Raw genomic sequence first — 18,245 nt, forward strand, 5'->3', positions numbered from 1 at the left:
TTTGGGGGGGGGGGGGCCCAGAAGCAAAAAGCCAGGTGTTGGGAGAAAAAGCTATGGGGGGTGAAGCATCAGGCTTTAGGTATGGCATGCATACACAGTGCAAAGTAGCCATGGTTTATTTACCTTGGAAAAGCTCACAGCTCTTTTCCCTACTGAGAAAATTAAACAACATGAGTGTTAAGTACAAAACTGTGTACATTACAATTGCTTCTCAGGAGGTAGCAGAAGTGGAATTAAATCTTGGCTCTACCTGAGGCTGGTGTAATTCCTCCCTCCCCACCACACACGAATCCCTGTCTGCTTCAGCAGTCTTTTTGCCAGAGGTTGCAGAGAGCTAAATATCCCAGCTATGCATGCAAAGTCCTGGTCCATCCACCACAGCACCCCTAGCATCACAGCCTGTGCTCAGCACCCATTCCTGCTGCTGCTCAGCCTCCTCCAGCCTGCCCTGTGCTGCCAAGGGACCACTGGCTCCTAGAGGTTCCTCCCCCCCCTCCCCCTGTGCTGCTGCCCTGTGGAGATGAGGAGGAGCTCCTGCCCTGCCACATCAAAGTCTGTTTGCTCATATCAAAAGGCATGGGGGTCAATACAGAGCTATACAACACTTAGGTGTTGTCTGGCAACTTCCTCCGAGGTGCCCACCACCCCTGCTGTGACAGCGAGGTTTGACTTTCATCTCAGGGCCTTTTATTGTCTCCTGGATGAATTGGGAGCAAACCTGAGACCATGGGAGAGCCTCCCTTAGGAGCCACAATGCACCAAGGCACTGCATTTCTATTCTTTCCACAGTGTTTCTGGGATGAGGCAGTGCATGCATAATGTATATAATCCTGGATAATAGAGATGCTCCCTCCTTTGCTACCTTCCTCACATAAATTTCCATTTCTGTTAAGCCATACTCTAGTGAAGTTGGGGGGGGTGTGTGGGTTTGTTTGTTTCTTTCTTTTTGTTGTTGTTGTGGGGTTTTTTTGGGGGGAAGGGGATGTTGGTTTGGTATGGGGGGGTTTGTTGTTGGTTTTTTGTTTGTTGTTTTGGGGTTTTTTGCTTGTTTGTTTTGATTTTGCTTTGGTTTGGTTGATTGTTTGTAATTGGTTGGGGGTTTTGTTTGTTTGTTTTTAATATTCCTCAGCAATTCACTGTGAAACTCTAAAAACCAGGTTAAAAATATTCCCAATATTGACTTCTCAGTCAGCATGCATGGAAAGAGCATCCATCGTAATTACTGAACTTCATGAATGACCTTATGATGTGACTGGAGATAATTCACTACAAATGATATTAATTTCTTCTGTGACACCATCAGTTTCTTCTGTGTTGTATGAAAGATGACTAAAGGAAGGTCATCTAAGGTGCAAATGTCTATTCAGCAGGTCTGAGCCCATTTCCACACACATGCTCTGTGAGCAGGAGTTATAAACATGGCATCAATTTCAATGGCATATACTGATGCTGAAGAGATAATGAGCTGATTTATGGAGATTGTACATTGTGCTGGAGCACATTTATTTACTTGTGAACTGTGCAGGGAGATCAGTGCCTCTAGAGCACTCTATACCTTGAAAATTTGCAACATTTCAGGATATAAACAATGATGTAACATTAATATAGCATAGTTCCACTTTTAAGATGCCCTATCAATCAATGTTGTGAGTGATGTAGGTAGGCATAAAAAGGAACAATGAGTAAACGTGGTTTTTATGTACCAGAAATCCACACTTTTGTAAGAATTCTGCTTTTTCTGGTTATTGATCATTCACTCTCATTTGTGAAACAGCAGAAAGGAAGAAGTTCAACATTAATGAAACCAGATCAGCCTTGATGATATGAGGCCAATGAAGAGCCAGCTGAATTTCCTTAAAACCAGCTTTTATTTGAATAAACCAGGACTTTTCTCTATTGATACTTCAGCTATTGGACATATTTTGATACTTATACCCTGAGAACAAACAATAATGCTGTTCAAACGTCTCCTGGTTTATGGAGAACGTCTTCACATATCATTTGTCATAGCAAAGGATATGTCCTGATAGTTTTGAATTTATAAAAACAAAACTGGCTCTGCAATACCAACCTGAAGTCTGATAATGTGTTTTATTCTAAACTCCTTGCTATTTTTAGTCTGGAGAAAACACATCTGTGGATTTAACCCATCATGGTTTAAAAAAAAATTGAAAAGCATCAGGAATGAAACAAGTAGGGGGAAGAACAGGAATAACAGCATAACATTTTATCCCAAATTTCAGGAATGCTCCAGGTATTTTTTTATCTTGAGTTAGCAGCCTCTAAAAGTGGTATCTTTCTCCAGAGAACTACCCCAAGAGCTATCTGCTGCTGCTCTGGAAGTGCTTAGTTAATAAAGACAGTTCCTGGTGGTAGCAAACAGATAACCTGGCTGATTGTAATTGAGTTGTTGGGACAGACTTCCCTGGCTGTTATCTCATTTGCTGATGCAAGGAGAGAGAAAGCTCCTCTATCCTCTAGCCAGCAACCCCTAAGCCATGAAAAGATAAAAGAAAAGCAAGAGCAGTTGGTCCCTTAGTACTGAGGAGCCAGCAGCAAGCTGCCTGCTGTTAGATCGAAAGTATGGGAAACACCATCTTGCTGAAGAAAAAAAAGTATTCTGAAGCATGCTATCATCAGAAGCAATGCAATCACTTATCCAGCTGGATTGCTGCAACACCCTCTCTGTGTCCCAAGTGCTGGGAAAACCATTTCCGAGGTAGCAAGGAACCAGTCCATTAAAGGTGAATGATCACTGATTAAGATGCTGGAAGGTTAGGATGGATGGGTAGAAAATAAAGCAAGGAAACTCAAAACTGTTTCAAATCAATCAATCAATCCCTTTCCAGATCCTGACAGTTTTATCCCACTGAGATGCCATGTGTCATTTTTCCTGAGCATTTCACAAGTCAACTCAGATATTTTGCATTGCCTTCACTATTTAGATTCTTTATTTTTAAATACAAAAATCCAGCAAACAATTGCCTGTTAGAGCAGTTGCCTATCTGACAGTATGCAATTAATGCCTTCTTCAGACACTGCTACCAGCTACTATCAGAAAACAGGGTATGGGAGAAGGTATTTCAAAGGTTTGCTCTGATGCTGTATGGACTTCATAATAGATTAAAAAAAAATAAAAAATGATGTTATTAATACCATCATATCCCTGGAGAAAGGAGTGAAGTGTTCTGCCATCATTCCTCCTGTGCTGACAGCTCGCTTGAATCAATCCTTGTAACTGTTAATCATAATTAACAAAAATGACAAGAAAACACCATGTCTGATGCTTTCCATTTAAGAGAGAAAATAATTGTGTCCCAGTAGCCCTGTTTAGTGCCATGGAGTTGTTGGGCACACAAGGAAAGCTGTGAGAAGGACATTCCAGAGCCTGTGCCAGACAAAGCCCCCTGTGATTCCAAGTGATGCACGTGCTGAGGATTCCAGCAGCAGATTTGGCTCACTGGTTTTCACATAGTGAAAGTCAGCAGCAATTATCAGCCATGAAGAAGAAGTGATGTTGATTAATATAAAAGAAAACTGGAAGTGTTTGCTTCAGTAATTTACTTGCAGAATGATTTGAAGGTTCTGAGGAGAGCATGCAGGAATGGGAACAGCTGGCATTCACTGCTGAGAGATCTGGGGTGATGCTTGACACCTCTACCTTTTTTCACTGGCTTCATAAGCTTTTCCAAGTTCATCTAAATTCAGAGCAATAGTCTGGGTGAATAACAGCAATAAAAGAGAGAACTAAGCTAGGAGAGATCATGCTGAGGCTCAGATTACTCGCTTCTCTTCCAGACAGGATTTAATGCACACTCATAGCCCAAAACTGAGTTGTCCAAGAAAAAAACTAGCTCTGTTCCCATGGGTTTCACATGGACTTTGGCAGAATCCATACTAGACCAATGTTTAATGTTATTCTAAACCCTGCACTGAATTGTTCATTACTCAGCTGTGGTGTTCTTTCCATTTTGAAAGGGTTTACCAGTTGCACACACACTTCCCATTGCTGCCATCAGCACTGGATTACTGCTGTAAAACAGGCATCTGTCTCTGGAGACACTGATGCTGCATCCCAGATGTCCAATTGCTGTTGACCAAGATGTATCCAACCTATGTTTAAACAATCTAACTGGGCACCATCGATTCCATCTGGTGACATGGAATAGAATAGGCTTCAAAATAGTCCAGCAATTTACCTGCTTTGAAATCTCTGACGTGTTGTTCTGTTACTGTACCCCAGGGAGTGAGCTTAAAGATAGCTTGGTACATCGACACAAAACTGCAGTCATACCACTGGACTGCAAAATAGACCTGCTCTTTGTGAGTCCTAGATACAACTGATTAGGTGTGAGGAAAGGGAAACAAGAAAAATCTGAAAATTGCTTTTTTTGACTTTCAGGGTTTCAGCAGCTAAATAGCATGAAGGCAATTAAAAAAGAAACCAAACCAAAGCAAAACAGAAGAAAGCAAAACAACAAAAAACCCCAAAGCAATCCAAAACAAACCACAAAAACCTTCTCAAAAATCATTCCAAGACAGCAATTATATTCAGCCATGTGTCTTTCCTCCAATCAAGCAATATAACGTATTATTTCATGTCCAGCATGCATGGTTATGCCTCCCACTTCACAACAGTATTGCTTCATTGAGGAGTAAGTCCAGTGGGGTCTCGTGTGAGTTGACTCAGAGGAACAGTTGATTGCTGGATTTTCCAGTCAAAATATAATGTACAGGCAGGCCATAACTGTCCTCTCATGTATGACTTGATGTCTGACATTTCATGATTCTTTCCTCAAACCAACTGAACACAAAGATGACCCAGAGGAGTGTGATTCCTTAATGTGTTTCCCTCTGATTTCAACCAGGCAAGTCTCAAGACTGTCATGTCAGTCTGCTATTAACAGTCTTGGGTCTGTTCATGCCGAGCTGGATTGAAGGGATAAGTGCTTGGCATCTTCAGGGCCATTGGTCCCACCTAAGAAAGAGGTTTTGTAGATGTTCTCTCAACCCCTGGCCTCATCATGGATACAAAGGAAGAAGATGGAAAGTTGGATTCTGCCAGGTCCCTGCAAGAAGAAATCCTCACAGAGGCTCTCTGGTGCTGTTAGGACTTGGGCAGGGATATGATTTGGGGCCCAGTGGCCTCCCCTCCCCACTTATAGAAGGAAGGGGGTGTCTCAGCCCAGCCCTGGACACTCCCACTCCAGATGTCCTAGGAACTGCCTTTCCCCAGTGTTTCTGTTTAAAAGATGTTTGAAATGAGCTTAACATTGCCAAAATAAAACTAGTTACAGGATTTTTCTGCACTTACGCCCACATGAAATCTTTTCATTTGGAGGTCATTGCAGAGATTTAATGCTGCTCAACCAGGTTTTTTTTTTCACTGAATGTGGAACCAATCTGATCTCAGTGCTTACTTATGTGTTACTGGGACATGTCATCATGTGGCACTGAGATAAGTTTGGCATTAGCTAAAGCAGAGGATTTCCATTCTGTCAGAGAAACCATTTCCCCCTCTTCTTTTGTTTCCCATAAAATCCTGTTAGGGCAGAGCAGAGCTCTTTAAGCAGGGTGAAAATTCATTGAATCAACACTATTTGTGCCCAGCTTCTCTTCCTTACACTCCATTAGGACGTGAAGCAGTCACAGCAGAAAAGCTGGGGTATGGCAAGAAAGCAGAACAAAGAATTTATAGGACCAAAACCAATCTATGGACATAACTTCTGATTAGCTTTGAAATGTACTGAATGGGAGGCTGACCTGAAGCCAACACTACAGCAGATACCAAAGCAAAAGGATCACTTTGCAAATGTTCTCTTACTTGTGCTAAACAATTTCCTTTTGTTTATTTCAGCCTTCAGTTTAATAGCAATTTAACTATCAGCTGTGAGAGTCACGAGATCCACCTTGACAACCAAATTGGGTCACGGAGCTGATGTATGGTCTTGAATGGTATTTTACTGGTTCTACAGGCAAAACCGATCAAATACTCCATCTTCCAAAAGAAAAGCTGTGTAGATTCAGTTAATTTTGACAAAGAGTTTTTATCACAAAAAGAATCTCTTTCAGCAGATTCACCCTATAAATAGCATGGCCTTGTTCCACCGTGATACTTTTTCCATGCAACCATCTTTGTAAGAAACTTGGAAAATAATCTCCTGTTAGCTCCCAATAAAAGCAATCATCCGTTGCAATTTTGCCTGCACAAGTTATGCCCAGCTCCTCCAGCTGTATGAAAGATGTTGTCCAGATCTCCTGATAATGTATGGAGCTTGCCCTGATTGTCACAGCAAAACATTGGCTGTGGTAAGGAGAGGAAAAAAATGGCAATAAATCTGTAAAAAAAATTCCAGTTTTGTGATACAAAACCTCACAAAACCAAGGGCTTTGTCTTTTGCCCTTTCCTCTCTGCTTTCTGAGGTGTCCAGACAGCCTTGGCAGTGTATTAATTTCTGCTCACTTGTGTCAACACTACAGGAGAGATTAATTTGTGCAAAACTCCAGTTTTCCCAGAGATTGAGCACCAATCTACTCCTCATGTTAGAAGGAGCAGGGTGAACCTCACCTTACTTCAGCTGTGCAGATCTGGCCTCCTCCTGACCATATATCACGAGGATGCCCCATGGCTCTACAGATAACAGCAAGCAGACAGATCTCCATGTAATGTGTTTGGTACTTTATTTTTTCTGTATCTTTATCTTTTAATCTAATGTCACTATTGCACAGGACACGCTAGAGAACTCTCACCTTATTTCCCACAGTCCCCAGAGCTTTTAGGAAGTGAAAAATAGTTTATTGGTTGAGTTATAGAAGTAACTTGTCACTGTTGTCCATCTCTATCCATCACCTCCTTTAAATGTCTCTCAAGAGATAAATTCAAGCTATCATGCTCATTAATGAGGTAAATGCTCCTGGGGCAATTGAGAGTTGAAATATGGCCTTTCATTTGTCCTGCCTCCTGTGGACATTACAATGTGTTTCACTTTGCTGATGTGAATTGTAAATACAAGTAAGAACATTCAAAGACAACCTCAACCTATAACTTTTAAAAATTTCCAAACCTCTTAAAAACTTTTCATTTCAAGGAAAGCTCCTGAGTTCATCTACCACAAAGAGAGCTTATTCAATCCACCACCTCTGAGCTGTCAACCATTTCAAATAGACTTGTGCATATGCCCTGGGATTTTGTGAGAGAGAAAACTGCAAGTTTGCAAATATGATGTAAGATTTTGCCTCCATTATACACCTGTTTTTCTTTCACTGTCTTTTTAACTTTTACCTAAAAAGCTGCCTCACATCCATACTTACATTTTATTTCCCTGATATCCTTTTTTTCTGGCTCAGTGAGCGCAACTCTTGATGTTGCTTCCCTGCTTATTTCTTCCATATAAAATAATCACTTATCCATAAAGAAAAATCACTAACTAAACATCACTAAGTTCAGCCAGTCAGCAGAATGTGAATCTGTCTCCTTTCTCCCCATTTTCTATAGAGCTTGAGGAGAAAGGAAAGTCAGAGTCTCTCTTACAGATCAGTTATGGAAAAGTTGAGAAACTCACTTTTACTGAAGTCAAAACAGAATATGTACCTCAACTTTTGGGGAATGGACTCTGTTGTTGCTTTCTACACAGGATGGACAGCCCATCATATGGCTTCTGCCCTATGTCTTGGCTTGTGCTCTCTGATCTATGTTGTATGAAGAGCACATGACTTTCTACTAGAAGGACATTGTTAAGTAAACCAAAATATTTCCTTAGAAAGGTTTTCCCCTTATATCATTACTTCTTACTCTCCTGTCATAATAGTTTCTATATACTCCAAGTGCATTTATTTTCTTTCCCTGCTTGTGTTCATGAGGACAGGGCAAACTCTGAGAGAGGTTGGAGAGCAGAAAAAAGCACTATGTGCAGGGGTACAGAACTTGTTAAGGTTCACAGGTGCCAGGTTAGTGCTGCTCCTCTAAATATTCTGGTCTGGAATAGTTGCCTGAAGCTACTGAGGTGTGTGTATAAGCCAAATAATGACAACTTGACTTCTCATAAGAATACTTGCATATGGTTTTGTAAAGCTGGAGACACTTTTGCAGGCATAATAAATTCAAGTGTCGAGTATAAATATTGAAGTCTGAAAATTAAAATAAAAGGGTAAAGGTCAACAGAAAGCCCACCCTGAGTATTTTCCCTTGTGAGAGGCATTTACCACCAGCAGTCAGGTGAAAAGGTATTTATCTCCAGTTAACACCCTGGCAAAATCTGACCATCATATCAACATTTAAAAACTAGCAGTGAACAAATCTCTCTGCTTAATGACTCATATGCAATTTGAAATGGAAATAGAATAATACGTTTGAAGTCCATATTATGCACCTAAATAGATTAGAGACTAAACAATTAGTGATAATAAGTGTATGCATTAATGCAGAAGAGAAGCAAGTCTTTCAAGTCTTTTAGATTGCTAAGAGGTCTCTCTGGTTTAAAACTGGGAGGAGAGTTAGCTCGTAAGAAGGATTAAAATGCATTATCCTACAGGGTAAATTCATTATTCTTAATGCACCAGGATATTTTTGATCCTCAGATGAAAGTTTTGCAGGCTTAGATAAGTAGATCATTTTGGAGCTCTAAAGAACTAAAAGGCAGATTTGTCCTCCAAGAGAACAGAAAAGGAAGCAGACAAAAATCATTGGTGAACACCAAACACCTCAGCCCAACATCTGCTCAAGCTGAGGGGGAAGGGGTGTTTCGTCAGCACCTTTCCTGGGAATAAACAACACGAGCTAAACTTTGCTTTTGGAAGTCCAGACCGGAAGAGGGTTGGGTCAGGGTCTCCTGGCTCCTGTGTTGAGAGGGAGGGAGATGTTTTGGGTAGCTACACTAGCCAGAACTTTAAAATCAGGTAGCATCTTACTTTGGTACAGGCACTAATGGTGGTATCAGAGATGGGGCAAGTGTCTTAGGGTGCTGTATCTCCCCTTCAGGGACTGGAGCACACAGCTGAGATATGTGCAATGGCTTCTTCCCATCCCAAAATGGGCTCTGCCTGGTTTGCATCAGAGAAGCCCTGACTGAAGCAGTATGGCAATTGTTTACTGCAGAGAGCTTTTTAGCAAGTGATTTACGATAAATATTTAGTTACAACACTGCAATTCTTTCCTTAGCTACAGTGCTGCAAACTGTAGGTGATCTCTTACTATTATTTTTCCCCCTCTCTTGATAGATGCCCAGAATAACTCAAACCAAGTCTTTGTGAAGAAATGATTGTTTCACTCCCTATGAAGGATATCATAATTTTTATGCTGGATGGATGAGGAAGCCAGGTTCTGATTATCAAGTTGTAGTTTGTTGGCATAGGAGCACAAGACACTTTGAAGCTTTGGAGGATGAGCAAATTACATCTGAAAAGCTCTCATCTTTCTCAAACTGCAAACAACACACTAAAAAAAACTCAGCTGAAGCTTTGAATGGCACTTCCTGATGTTTAGGGCAGGGTGGTTTATGTTTGACACCATCCTCCAAATAAAAGTCAGTGTGATTTTCAAAGCTGTCCTCAGATTTATGGGAGGGAGAGGGAAGAAAAATGTATAACCCTTTTTTTTTTTTTTTCAGTGTCTCAAAAGGGCCTTCATTTTAAGAAGCATATTTGAACTTCAGCTCAAGATTTCAAAAATATTTTGGGGTCTGTACCTATGTCTTTCTTTTGCAAAGACAGGTTGACCAGATGATCCCTGAGCTGCCTTCCGACCTTTCATTCTATGATTCATAACTCAATGAAACTATAGTGTGTGCCAGAAGCAGACCCCTGGGATGGAGTAAGAATTCAGCTGATATTGGAAAGCATGGAAAAGCTGAACAGCTCTGGAGGGTGGCTAAGCAAAGGCTTGGTTGCTGGAGTTTATCTTTCCCACAGTGTACCTTCCCCACAAGAGTACCTTCCCCTCAGAAGATTTATAGGTAGTGGCATCAAGCCATTGCAGGCTTACTGGTAATGCACCCAGCCAGACCCCTGCTTGGACAGGGCATTTCCTCCTTCCTGCACATCCAACATGACCCCTCTGTGCACATTGAGGCCCCCATTTCTGCCCATCTGATGTCTGTTATTGAAGGTATCAAAGTTCCTGTATACCTCAGGCATCAGTAGAATTTCTATTAGACCTCTGCCCAACAGCATCGAAATATGGAGAAATATACTCAAAAATAGAATGGGGTTCACAGGCTGGGAAAGGGTAGCTGCTAGAAAGCAGTGCAAAGACCCCAGGAAGAAACCTCTCCCATGTGCTAATTTAAAACCTTTCTGTAAATGGATGATAATTTCTACATTAAATATACATGTACATTCTGTTAATCTGTTTGATAAATAATTCAGTGCTATAATGCCACAGAAAAAACAGGGCACTAAGCATGGATTTGGTAATGCATTGTATATTGTGCTCAGCTTCATCCCTCTGTATACACCAAGCCATCTTTCTTTTCTGTTTTTCACTCATAACTAATTTTTTTTTAATAAAGAAAACTGAAGTAAATTGATCTAGCTTTTTATTTACCCCATTATCAAATGTAAACTAGTCCAAAGTGATTGCTTGTTTATCATTGTGCTGTGAATGGTAGAGAAGTGTTTATCAGATTAAACCTTAATGGACTTAAAGTCCTTCAAATTGACAGGGATCATATGGGACCTTGTTTGTAGTGCTGTGAAGAGCATTTTCTTCCCTTCTTTCCCAGTATCCCCAGTGATGTATGGGGACTCCCCTCTGAATGCAGGATGCTGAGCCTATACAAGGCTGTAGGGACAACAGCATCTATCTGCAACCACAGCTGCAGAACCTACGAGTGGAAAAAAGGAATTTCTTTGTCGTTGGTCTGGGATGGGAGCTGTCACAACAGAATCAGACTTTCAACGTCTGATTTGAAATCTCCTTTCACTCCCAGCTTGTCCAGCTGGGGAAATCTGGGAGTGAAATAAATCATCACACAAGAGAATAAGGGCAGTGCTGATATTAATCTGGGGTTTTAAGACCACCTTAGCTACGGTCCTCGTTTAGCAGAGTGGTTTGTTAGAAACCACCTTGGTTCCCTTGGACCTGAATTCACATTAGTCCCTGGATGGGGGCTAAAGGCAAAACTGGCTGAAAGCCCCTGTGATGTTAGGAAGGGCACAGAGGGTTGTAAAACACAGTCACCAAACAGCTGTCTGCTGTGTGGTCAGAGAAGGAGTCCTGTCCTCAGGACAGAAACAGGGGGAGGTTGCTCTCTCCCTGCCGTAATGGGAAGAGCATTCTTCATAGTTGGCTGGTGAGGGGGGGATCATGGTTTATGGAAGTGCTCTGCTGTGCAAGAGGGTTACATAAATCAGGGCAGCAAGCTGAATCCTTTTAAGGACATGCAATGTCTTTGCTTTCCCCTGGCACACAGAGATTTACCTCTTGTCCTAGACATGGCAACCAGAGATGCTGTGGCAGAGTTCTGTAAACTCCCAGCCTTCAAAGCACAGGCAGAAACGGATGCTGTTGAACCAGGTGTGTTTTGACATCAGAAACCTGCCCCTGGGTGCTGTTTGCAGATGGAGAATGTTGACCTTTTGATGAACAGCTTTGATACTGAATCCCTTTCTTTCTACAGGAAGATTTCTCCCAAACCCAGTGTTTGGCTTTGCTTCTCCCTGTACAACAAAATTGCACCCGTGCAACTAGCAAAAGGGCAAGGCCTTTCAATGAAGAGAACCTTGATTCATGATTATAGTCGCAAATTAAAATTATCAGTGAGTCAGGCATTTTGCCATTTCTCTGTGAGAGTTCTAATCATGAGGGGCTTGTGAAACCTGAATGTTTCACGGATTGCACAAAGTATTATTATCAACCCAACAGTTTCTATCAGAAAGTGTAATTTATAATCAGAGCTCTCTCTTCTTTCTTCAGATGCTTCAATCACCCAGGTGGGACAGAAACAACACACCAGGTCAATGGCTAATCACACAGCCACCCATGAGGCAACCCTTTACCACTCGAGCATTATTCATCCAAGCTGCTCTGAGCATATTTATTAACAAATACCTGCTATCATGATCAGCTCACTGATGACTCACTTCCAATCTGGATGCTTTTCAGAAGAAGGGGAAAGGACAGTGGAAGAACCATAACTGCAATATGATGAGACTACCTCCCTCCTGCCCCTCCCTCATTGCTACAGGAACTCAAAAAGATAATTGGATATTCATATTGGAACAGGCTGAGAAGCTAAATCAATCTACAGGTCAGCCAAATGCTCTAGCTTTTATTCATAGCCAACTTGAAATGACTGTTGCAGGGCAATAATTTTCCAAAGTGGCTTTTTTGAAAAGGCATCCTGGTTACTGAGATGCTTCAGAAATACAGCAGACAAATGTGAAGAGCAGGGAGTCTTTGTAAGCAGGGATTATCCTCCCAAGAGTTGTCAGTGCAAGCGCTATTTAAACATACAAAAGCATTAGGAAAGCAAAATTGTGTAGTAGAAATAGGTGGCAAGGAACACATCTCCATGGGTGGAGATGTGTGGCATTCTCATCAGTATGAGCTATGTAGGCAGCTAGTTGCCAAAGTAGGTTAATATGGGAGTTACAGCCCCTGTCAAATATACAAGTTACTGCAAAGATTTAGGAATTTAGGAGATTCTTTGAGGTCCCAGTCACCCCTTTATTCATTAACATTTTTTTTATTTTAAAAGTTAATAGTACCTGGATGATTTTTGTTGTCTGTGTCTGCTTTTCCTTGTTTCATAGAGTCATAGAAAGTCTGAGGCTGTAAGGGGCCTTTAAAGATCATCTACTCTAACCCCTGAAAACCTGTTTCGTATTCCAGGTTTTATGTAGTCATTTCCAGCATTTCCTAACATGGTTATTTTGCTTCTTGGAAGACCACTGTACCTTAATGAGCTGAACTGCTGAAAAACATTCCTGAATTTGGGACATGCTCAGTAACAGAAACAAGTATTTTCTATGAGCAGTACTAGAAATCGTTGGCTGCATTAGAATACATCACAGAAATTTAACTGAGAAAAAAAAAGAAGAGAAGAAAAAGAGAAGGAAAGGTAGGTTGGGCAAGTTGTTTGTTTCTATATGTCTCTGCTTTCCTTCCTATGTCTGATAACTCTGAAAATTTGTTTCTTCATCCATGCACCAGCCACACAGAACATAAGCAGACACAGGATGAAGTATGCAGAAGCTTCCTGAATCTTGAGCTGAAGGGACAACTGTGAAAGGGCTAAAAGGGAAGTGCAATTTCTAGAAGAGGATCCCTATCACACCTGCTAATTAATGCCTCTGGCATGTGGACTCCTGTCCCTACCACACTGGGCAGGAGCCGAAGCTGTCAGCTCATTTGGGTCAAGTCACCTCAAGGGTTACAGGGCTGTAATATTGCCTGCGGTGTTGACATGTCGCTCACAACCCAGGATAGGATCTTCAGTCCAGGGAAAGTTTCAAAGACCAGGGCAATTAAAAAAAAAAAAAAAAAAGACAACAAAAGTGTTGGAAAACAAGAGAACAGAGAAACAGAATCACATAGCAGTAAGAGGTAACAAGAACCATGAAAATGAAAACTACCTCCATGTATGTCAATATTTGCCATCTCCAGCAGTATGACCTCCAGAACAAAGGCGACAGGTTCCCTGCTGCCTAGTGACAGAAACGAAAACAAACATTTCCTACAGCCCCAGCCTGGCTGCAGTGCTGTAAGTAATCTCTTATTTATATATTCTGCTGAGAGGATAACCTTAGCTCCAGAAACGCCTGGCATTCGGCAGAACAAGCCCCTCTTTGGGAGGTGCACAATAGGCGAGCGGCGGGCGCGGGGCTCCCTGCTGCGTGCTGCAGGAAGGGCTGTGATTTCCCTTCTTGGCTCCTCTGTGTTTGCAAGGCTATTACTCCTTATTCACGAAAACAAAAGAAGGAATACAGTGCATATGTTCCCATTTTTTTTCCCTCCCTGCTTCAGCATATTATTTAGCATATTTACCGTGAGATCCCATGCTGGGCAAATGACTTCTCACCTATCAAAAATGCATCTGCAGGATCATTCCCAGCAAATTAGTCAAAGCAATGATTTGGTTGTTGTTGGATGAGTTCTCATTACTTTCACATTGCCCCTGGACCCTAAACCACAATTGCTTGATGAAGATTCTCTCAGTGAGTGGTACCTGAGAGTGAAGTCTGGTGTTGTTTAGAACTGGCCTTTATTCTCCACTCCACGGTTCCTCTCTTCCCTGCCCACACCTATCCGTTCCCTCATAGACACTCATGCCACAGGAAGCTCAGCCCCCAAAACCTCTGTTTCTCCTGGGAAAAGATGAGATTTTGCTAGTTTGGCTCCCTAACCTTCCTCAAACCTAGCCACAAGAAAGTTACCAAAGGCTAGAGCATGGGACAGTGGTGGCCCTGCCTTGCCCCTCCCCACAGTGCTGAGTGGAACCTCCATCCACTGCTCTACCTGCATGGCCCTGAGGATACAGCTTGGCCTCTGGAAGCTTTGGTGAAATTCAGGAAGCTCTCTAGATTGTGTGGGGACCACTGTCATCACACTGAACATCCTACAACCGTTTGGCACACTCCCACTCACTCACCCCTCCCGACGTGGAGCCTCCCACTTGTTTTTCTGCTGTACCTACACACAGAGATAAAGTCTTTCGGCATGCGTTTTCTAAGTGCCTTGAAAGGCTGGGCATAGGGTTTGGAATATATAGCAAAGCCTTCTAAAAAGTGGGTGGGAGAGTGAGAAATGAAAGAAAAATAATTCTGCTTTCATTCTGCCACTGCTTGAATTTCCATTTTCCAAGCAGCCCCAAGAGAAGCAGCTCATCAGTCTGGACCCAGCACAGAGCAACATGAAAGTGAAAAGATATTTGAAGGAAGTTGCTCTCCAACAAGACTGTGCACTTGCCTGGGGTTGGTGAAGGGGGTAGGCTAACTTCTCCACTGGGGATCAGTCCCACCAGACAACAGCCCCATTGGTATTCTTGTCACCGAGGTGTTTATTTCTCCATGTCTTGGGGAGAGGGACACCTCGACAAGGGGCAGATGCTGCCCTGGGAGGACCGTGCTGTTGGTCCGGTGGATGCTGCTGCCTGTGCAGTGGCAGCATGGGAAGATGGATTCATTTGCAAATGTAAATACTGGCTGTCAGAGAGGGCAAGGGATTAGCTTTACATATGAACAGAGAGGTGGCTCTGCATGCTGTTAGGCTCATTAGGGAAGCAGGACCCGTGTAGCTGGGCCATTTGGTAATGATCTACCCACTCCATCCTTCCTTTGTTCCTTTAACAACCCTCCAGCTCAGGCCAGACTCCCTGGGCTTTGACATTTTCCCTTCAATAAAACCCTGCAGCCCTGATTCATTTTCAGACAGGTCAAGAAATCCAATACACATGCAGAAAAGGTTTGTATGATACAAAGTTTTGCAGTAAATGAAAATGCAAGTGATAACAGTGTTTTCCATGCACACACCGGAGCCACTGCACATCACAGGTCACATTCTCCATGCATTGCTCTGACACATGGAGGATGTCTACTACTATATTGTCTGGCACATCCATCAGCAAAAGCAAGAGCAGACAAGGTAAAATATTTGGAATTAAAATTCTTCATTACATCCCTTGTATAGGTTCAAGCTCACAGGAGAAGTAATTTAGCTAGGAGATAAAAGGGGGCCTACAAAATGATGAGGACAAATGTTTTGAGAGTGCATGTTGCAACAGGACAAGTGGTAATGGTTTTAAACTGAAAGAGGGGAGATTTAGACTAGAAGTAAGGAAGACATTTTTTAGAGTAAGGAAGATGAAACGCTGGCACAAGCTACCCACAGAGGTGGTAGAATCCCCATCCGCAGAAATATTTCATTACAGGTTGGATAGGTCTCAGATCAACCTGACCTAGGATCAAGGAATTGTTTTGGTTGGAAAAGACCTCTAAGATCATCAAGTCCAACCATTAACCTAACACCACCATGGCCATTTAACCACATCCCAAAGTGCCATGTCCACACGCTTCTTAAACACATCCAGAGACAGCGACTCCATCCCTCCCTTCAACAGTTTCATTGCCCTTCTCTGGACAACAGCAACTCAATGTCTTTCTTGTAGTGAGAGGCATAAAACTGAACACAGTATTTGAAGATGTCCTTGCTCAAAGCAGGGGTGTTGAACTAGATGGCCTTTAAAGGTCCCTTCCAACTCAAACCATTCTAAGATTCTACAAAGGCTTACTTATGAAACTCAGGCAGATCTTAGACTGCTACTGGTGAAGGAGGCCCTCCTGCTCTCCCCTCTAACCCTGTTCATACCTTTCCATCACCAGCCTCATACCAGCAGTTGCATTTGAGTGATCACATGGCAAAGGGGACACTAAGCCATGCCAAAAATCAGGTCTGTAGAACAGTGGATTTCAACAGGAGTTGTGGGCTGAGGGCATCCATTGCACAACCACCTGACGGAACACAAAATATACAGCTGGAGGTGGGAGGGTGTGGGTGAAAAAGGATGGAGAGCCTGCAGCTGGCATCAGGTGGCTGCATCCTGAGACATACAGCAAAAGCTAAATTACCTTGACAGGAACTCGTATTGTGCTACTTATCTTGGACTCAACGAGTGCTTGAGGCCAAAACAGACATGATACAGAAACACACCAGGGGATTTCACAATCTAACTCCTGAATCAAGCCCATAACTTCAGCTAAACCCCAAAATTTCTTAACAACAACAACAAAAAGACAACCAACCAACCAACCAACCAAAAAAAAGGATCGCATTTATTACCACTGTAGCTGTTGATCACTGGCTTGTGAAAGGGTTTCCCTACCCTTCATTTTTTTCTCTCATTCAAATCTCTTGCTTCTCCACAAATATTTACACTTAACCCCCCCCCCCAAAAAAAATTCTCTTTAGGAGGTCTTCTGTAAAAACTTAGCTGAAAACTGTCTAAAATTCAAATCCTCTTGGATGGCACACACGCAGGACAGCCATACCATGCTCACAGTCCTCCTGCAATTCAGGAAACCAAGCTGGAGAGGGACTTCGGTTTAGAGATCCTTGAAGCCTAGCATGGTGTGGGCTGGGGGATCTCCTACTTTCTCCATCTGGCTCTGCTATTTTCCCCTCAGCCCTGATGCATTTCTAAGTGATTTATTATACTAAAAGTAATATTTATCCCACAGCTTAGCACCTTGCAGGCCTGTCTAGGGTAGAGTGGGAACACACATTCCTCGATAATGTAGTCACTAACATAGTGACTAAGAAAGTCACTAACTTTCTGTCTTTTATTCTCTGCTGTGTTTGATATTGGAAGGGTTCACGCTGAGCAGGCAGTATTTTACTTTTAGGAGGCGTTCCTCTAGGCATAGAAGTGGGTGCTGGATGAGTTTATGTTCTTCCTTTCCTATTTAAGGAAAGAAGAGCTCACTCCAGGTTTCTTTACAGACCCTTGACTTTTGCCAGGGACTAACCTCTTCATAGTGTGAAGGTGAGAAGGAGAACTAATTTTTCTTTTCCCTAGCCCTTCAATAAATGCATGCAGAAGGTTTTCTATTAAAAGCTGCTTTTCACATTCACACAAAGGAATTTGCATTTACATGGTTCTGCGCTAAGGAAGCCTGTGGATTCAGCATCTTGTCTCTCTGACAGTGAGAGGTGGGGTCATGATGCCCAGGTTTAACTAACTGCAGTTTCTCACCTCATAAGAGACAGAGTTTCATTATTTCCATGAACAACTGCACATTTGCTTGCAAACCCCACATTCAGGCAGAAACAATAGTATACAGCAGAATATAAATTTTCTAGAACAAGTCATGCAAACCACACATCACTCACATTAGAGCTGAGGCAAGAATACATTAAAATGCATACAAACTAGCCCAATGAGTTGTAGATTGCTATATTGATGGGTTTATTTTCTTTATTATTCCTTCAGCTCTGGCTTCGAGCTAATAAAGCCTTATTATGCACCTTCCTGCACTGAGAGAGAAAATACTAGGAGAAAAGGATACTATATTATATCCCAGACCACCTAAGACATTTCCGTGCTTCTGTGGCTTCTATAAATGGATTTTATATTGCCTTGAAAATATGTTAATACAGAAATGTATAAAAATTATTCTCTTGCCTGCAGCAGACAACTTGGCAAAAAAAAAAAAAAAAAAAGAAAATCTGAGTGGAATAGATGTGTTCTCTGAGGGCTGCTAAGAGTCTGGGTAGTGCCATTGCTTTTGTAAGGGGAAGACAAGCAATAAAA

This window comes from Indicator indicator, chromosome 25, assembly GCF_027791375.1.
Source record: "Indicator indicator isolate 239-I01 chromosome 25, UM_Iind_1.1, whole genome shotgun sequence".
NCBI classification, from domain to species: Eukaryota; Metazoa; Chordata; class Aves; order Piciformes; family Indicatoridae; genus Indicator; species Indicator indicator.